General features: G+C 40.7%; 1 non-coding gene across 1 annotated transcript; it reads left to right on the top strand.

The window, feature by feature from the left end:
* Positions 1–6,054: 6,054 nt before the first annotated feature.
* LOC141593488 (small nucleolar RNA R71) lies at positions 6,055–6,161 on the top strand. Its single transcript, XR_012521568.1, has one exon. It is a non-coding gene; the product is annotated as a small nucleolar RNA R71 (small nucleolar RNA).
* The last annotated feature ends 373 nt before the right edge of the window (positions 6,162–6,534 follow it).

Below are 6,534 nucleotides of genomic sequence, written 5' to 3'. Positions count from 1 at the left end.
GCTTTTCGGGGTGATAGTCACTCTGTCTCTGGGTGGTCGAATTTACAACCGTGTGGGGGGCCAATTCAATGGATCCCTCTCCAAAGCACATCGAAGTGGTACGCCTCCATCAAAACGAATAAAATTTTCTCAACATTTCAACATTTCATAACATTTGAGGTTTCCTTAGCAATAAATTGTTTCCACAAAACAAAATCTTCGAATTGAGCACTTCAAACTTATTGGTAGAAAGTATTTTTGGGTTGCCTTACCACAAGGTCAATCAAGGTCACCTAGACAAGTTAACCAAGTCCACATCGCATCACGGGGTTGGATAGGTGACTCACATGCAAACCCTTGACTAGGCTTTGGGTCATGGGTCAAAAGACACTAGTATGACACAATCTAGGGTGTTTTACAACCATTCTAGTAGGCAAAGTCTTAAGTTGAAAAAGTATTTGTAATGGCTTAGTTGCTCTTGTCAAAGTTCCCAATTAGGCACTTTTCAAAACATTTCATCTAAATGCAACTATATGCCATGATGCAACTATTATATACATCTAATGCAAGTGATTCTACCAACTATTATGACATATAAACTAAATGCAAGTCCTAAGTTCACATTGTTATACCGCATCAATCAAAATAGAGCCACATAGTCATTAACATAAAGAGGAAAAAGGAGATTGGAAAGATCATACCATGCGGTCTTCAATATCCTCATGTCTCGGATGTGGCGTAGTCGATAAATGTGAACAAGGATAGAACAAACACAATATATACAACAATATATATAAGACTACACTACAAAAGAAATAAACATATTTTTGGTTTTTCAATTTTTTCAAATTTTTATGAGTTTTCGAAATTTTTCAATTTTTTTGGATTTTTGAATAAAAGTTAAGTTAGAATTCCCCATCCCCACACTAATATGGGCATTGTCCTAATGGCCAAAATGATGGGAAATTATGCAAATATGATGCATGATTTCTACACTAAATGTGAGCTACACTAATCTACACTACATGATGCATGGTTTTTTTTATGACGGAGAGGATAATTTAGATTACCTCCCGTTGTGTATGCATTGACTTCCCCAAACCGAGCTAGACACTATTTCTAATGTCCTAAGGTTGGGTGTAGTTCATGCACACACTATGCAATGCATGAAACTAATTTGTCATTTTGGATTTTGAAAGATAAGAACAATAAAATGAGAACACCTCAATGGGGCCGAGGTGTTAGTACTCTATGGTGCTAGGACTACTCCAACAATGATCAAGAAAAATAATTAAAACAAAGAAAGAAGTAGAACAAACCTCGAGAGGGTAGGAGCTTCCAAAGCTTGCTAATCTTCCATCATATCATCACTATCATCACCTTCCTCATTAGAAGTGGACTCATCGCCACTTCCCTCTTCACTTTCTTCTTCACCTTGCTCATCATCCTCTTCTCCTTCTTCACTAGCTTCTTCATCAATGTTATCATCGACATCTTCATCACCAACAACCTCATTGTCACCCGGAAGCTCACTCCTAGATGCACTCGGAAAGAAGACTTCTCTATCCGCCCAACTAGGCAAAGGACATGAAGGGTCAAGTAGTCCTTGCCTAGCTAAGTGTAGGAGGGGTGGATATTGAGCTAAGTAAGCATCTTCCCGGTCTTTGAAGGCTTGCTTGTGCATCTCTTGCATAAGAAGAGTCACATAATCCTTGCTTGCTTCGACTCCTTCGGGTTTGAACTCTTGGTACTTGAAAGGATAGGGTGGTGTGACAATGGAAGAGGAGGGCATTTCAACTTCACCCTTTTGTTTTCGGATGATATACTCGGCCTCTTTTGAAAGGGGAAGGAGATAATTCGTCCGGTGGACACTTAAACGACAAATCTTCGAAGGCAAAGTAAAAGATCTAGCCTCACTTGTGAGCCATCCATACTTGGTGTCAAGAGGGTTATGAGAGACCCACTTGTATTTGTTTATCATGGTATCAATATCAATGAGATGACCACCCTTCTTCGCCTCATACTTGTTATCCTTGTTGAAGTTCCGATCAAAGTATTTAGCTAGAATAGTGACTAGACCGCCATTCACAATAACGGTAGTGCCTTGCTTCCCACAATCAATGTTTAGCCATCTATCAACCAAAAGCCTTAGAGAGTTGAAAGGCTTGGTGTGTTCCCTTCCAATGTTCAAAGCCGACTCAAGAAGAACAAAATCGAGTTTGGTGAAATGGTTGGTGTCTTTTCTTGCAATGATGGTGTTTCCTATGACTTTGTGCCATACCCTAATACCCGGATGGTGGACTAAAAGAGCACGACTAGCATGAAAGCTCTCAAATTTCCTTCCGGAAATCGCCTCCCAAAGAGGAGCGGGGTCATACTTGCCAACATTCTTGAAATAACTCGGTGAATCACTAAGACCCAAAGCTTCACCCATTTCCTTAAAGGAGATGCGCCTACTAACATTAGCTAGGCGGAACTCGATGTTTTCCATGGTCTCAACCTTGTTAACTTTCAAAGAACTCAAAAATTCTAAGGTAAGGGAGGGGTATGTCAATTCTTTTGACTCAAACAATTTTTCCAACCCCATGGCTTTAAAGAAGGCTCTAGTTTGCTCAAGGACACCCAAATTATCTAAGGCATCTTCACAAATAAACTTGGTGGATAAAAATGCTTTTCTAGCATACTTGGCGAAAGTGTCCCTATGGGATTTGGAAATGAAAATTACCTCCGGATAGTTTGAAAGTTGATCAATTTCCGGAGTAGTAGATGTTGTTGCTTCCATGGGAGGTTGTTGTTGTTGCACTTCCAAGTTTGGGCTAGTTACCACCATAGCCAATGCTTTCTTTGCTTGAAGACTCTTTTGCCTTGATGAGAGTGTCTTTGCCTTTGGTGCCTTTGCCTTTGCTGCTTTTGTTGCTCCCTTTGTCCTTGCCATTGATGATTAAACCAAGAAAAGAGTGAAAAACCATCAATTTCTAGTGTACCCAAATCGATTTAAAGGTGAAAGGCTTTGCCTTTATGATTTCAAAAATCGACTCAAAGGTTGAAGATTTTGTGCTTGGTTTTGATTTTTATTGAAAGAGGAGTGATTGATTATTTGTTAAAAACATGGTTTGATTTGATTTTGGTGAATGTTGTTGAGGAATCTTGTTTTTGTGATGGAGAGGATGAGGGTTTTGAGGGTTTTGGTAGTGTTTTGAGTGAATGAATGAAGAAATGAATGTGGGAGGGGTTTATAAAGACCCCGAAGAATTCGAAATGCAGGGGGAAGACGGGCGCCTTTCCTTCGGGACGCCCGGATTCTGCCTGTTCTGGGTTGGGAAAATCTCGCCTAAAGACGGGCGGATTTGAACAAAGACGGGCGGATTTGAAAGTGCGGGACGGGCGGATTCCTTTACAGGGATTTTTCTTGTTTTCCTCAGCCAAAAAGACGGGCGTCTTTCAGTGAAGACGGGCGACTTTCTGAAGACGGGCGGATTCTATATCAGGACGCCCGGATTTGCTGTCAGTCAAAAATTTCAAAAATTCAGCTTATGAAGGACGGGCGTCTTCTACCCAATATGCCCGGATTGTCTGAAGACGGGCGGATTCTCTTGAATCCGCTCGGATTCTACCCCTTTTACCCGGATTCAGTTTCATCCGTGTACTTTGCATATCCCTTGTCATTCTTCCATTCTTCAAAATCTCGTATTCTTCATTGTGGGGGCACTACTAAGGCATGAATAGCCTAGGCAATTGCTATCCCCACACTAAGCTAAAGCACTACACATTAATTGAAATCATTAGTCCCTCCCTCACTTCTCTCAAACATGACAATTATCTTGATCAAAGTAAAAAAAAATCCAAAAATAACAAAAATGCAATACAAGAATTGAAATGCGAGTTAGGGAGTTAGAAATATTTACAAATGGTGGTTTAGGGAGGACTCCACCAAACTCTCTTCCTTAGAGAGATTGTCATGGGGGCATATCCAAGGTGTTGTTGATGTTGCTCAACACCTTGAAAAAGTAATCAAAAGCTTGTTCATTATCGTGATAAAGATCTTCAATAGATCTTTGCCCTTGTTGTCGGTCTTGATCAATAGCATTGCCAATGTAGGGATTAAAAATCCCTTCAAACTCATCATCCCAAAGACCACAAACTTCATCCACTTGATCACTAATGAACTCTTGAGTTGATAGAGACAACTCTCCCAATTTCTTGTCTTGGCCAATGAGGCCATCCTCTTCTTCTTTGCTTGACTTTGATGAGCTTTGCAAGCTCTCCTTGTTACAATTCACTTGCTCTTTGAATGGAGCATCTTCAATTTTCTTCTTCCATTGGAGTTCCGACTTCTTCCTATCATCCTTCCGGCTATAATGATCAATCATGAAACATGGTTCATGCAAACGTGGAGCTCTCATAGTCTTGTCGAGATTAAAGGTTATACTCTCATCTCCCACTTCTAGAGTGAGCTCTCCATGTTTCACATCAATCACCGCACCCGCGGTGTGTAATTAAGGTCTTCCTAGGATGATTGGAATGTTGGAGTCTTCTTCCATGTCAACAATGACAAAGTCCATCGGGATGAAAAATTTCCCAATTCTTACGGGAACATCTTCCCATATCCCTAATGGTGTCTTCGTCGATCTATCGGCCATTTGGAGTGTGATATTGCTGCATTTAAGCTCTCCCATCCCCAACCTTTTACTCACCGAGTACGGCATAACACTCACACTAGCCCCTAGATCACATAAGTCTTTGTTGATCGTGGTGTCGCCAATGGTACACGGTATTGAGAAGCTTCCCGGATCCTTGAGTTTTGGAGGTGAACTCCCTTGAAGTATTGCACTACTCACCTTAGTGAAAGCGATAGTCTCAAGTTTCCGGATTGACTTCTTCTTTGTGAGGATGTCTTTCATGTATTTTGCATAGGCCGGCACGTGATTGATTAATTCCGTGAAAGGAATCGAGACTTCCAAATTCTTCACAATTTCCATAAATTTTCCAAGTTGGTCATCAAATTTGGGCTTGGCTTGACGACTTGGAAAAGGAAGTCTAATCACAATGAGCTCCTTCTCCTTGACCTTGTCTTCATTTTTCTTTGAAATTTCTTCTTTTGATGATTCTCCAACCTTGGAGTTTTGTACAATTTCTTCCTTGTCACTAGCTTCCACAACTTCATCCTCAACTTGCTTCCTCGGTGCTTCATACCTTGTACCACTTCTCAAGTGAATGGCACTAACCGTTTCATGTCTTGGGGGATTACTTTGAGGTGGTAATTGCCCCTTTTGTCTTTGTGAGCTTGAAAATGCTAGTTGAGTCAATTGGGTTTCCAACATTTTGGTGTGAGCTAGGATGTTGTTGATGGTGGTTTCCTTTGCTTGACTATCTTTTTGCATTTGAGTGAAAAACTCTTGTTGATTCTTTTGCATTTGAAGGACCGCTTTTTGAACATCAAAACCTTGGTCATTTTGTTGATTGTATGGAGATTGATTTTGGTAACCTTGGTTTGGATTGTAAAAGGGTCTTTGATTTTGGTTTCTCATGGGTGGTGGGGTGTATGTTGTTTGAGGATTTTGAACATTTTGGCTTTTGTATGAGATATTTGGATGGAATTTGGTGTTTTCATTGTAATAGTTGGAAAAGGGGGTACCACTCTTGTATGCTTGGAAAGCATTCACTTGTTCATTTGTTCCCCTACATTCACTTTGGTCATGTCCCAAAGTTCCACAATTCTCACATATCCCACTTGGGATTGATGAAGATGCCGTCATGGCATTAACATGATGCTTTGGTGATTTTGAGACTTCTTCAAGTCTAGCCATTGCTTTCTCAAACTTCAAGTTGATAGTATCGATATGGGAGCTAAGTTGAGCACCTAATTGAGTAATGGCGTCCACTTCGTGCTTTCCTCCCCTAGTAGCCTTGCGAGGCCTACTATACCGTGAGTTATGGATTGCCATCTCATCAATTTTGCTCCAAGTTTGGTTGTCGTCAACCTCGGTGAACATCCCATTCGATCCCATATTAAGGATATTTCTTGAATCTTCATAAAGACCGTTCTAAAATTATTGTACCAAGAACCATTCGCTAAGTCCATGGTGAGGACATGAGCGACAAATTCCCTTGAACCGCTCCCAAGCTTCATACAAAGATTCTTCATCTCTTTGCTTAAAACCCGTAATTTGAGCTCTTAGCATGTTAGTCTTTTCCGGTGGATAGAACTTTTTGTAGAAAGCTAGAGCCAACTTCTTCCAAGAATCAATTCCGAGAGTAGCCTTATCAAGGCCTTTTAACCATTGTTTGGCGGTGCCAATTAGAGAAAAAGAAAATAAGACCCACTGAATTTGGTCTTGAGTTACACCGGTTTGTGAGATCGCATCACAATAATCGCAAAAAGCCTCCATATGAGAATGAGGGTCTTCACTAGGCATCCCCCCAAATTGGCTTCTTTCAACTAATTGGATAAATGCGGATTTGGCAATAAAATTTCCGGTCAAATGTTGTGGTGTGGGAGTACCATTGGGTAGGTTCTCTTCGGTGGGTACGGAATGTGATGAAAACTTAGGCATT

The sequence above is a fragment of the Silene latifolia genome, chromosome 7, assembly GCF_048544455.1.
Source record: "Silene latifolia isolate original U9 population chromosome 7, ASM4854445v1, whole genome shotgun sequence".
Classification (NCBI taxonomy): Eukaryota; Viridiplantae; Streptophyta; class Magnoliopsida; order Caryophyllales; family Caryophyllaceae; genus Silene; species Silene latifolia.
Note: the sequence above shows the minus strand (reverse complement) of the source record. Positions and strands in the feature narration are given on the sequence as shown.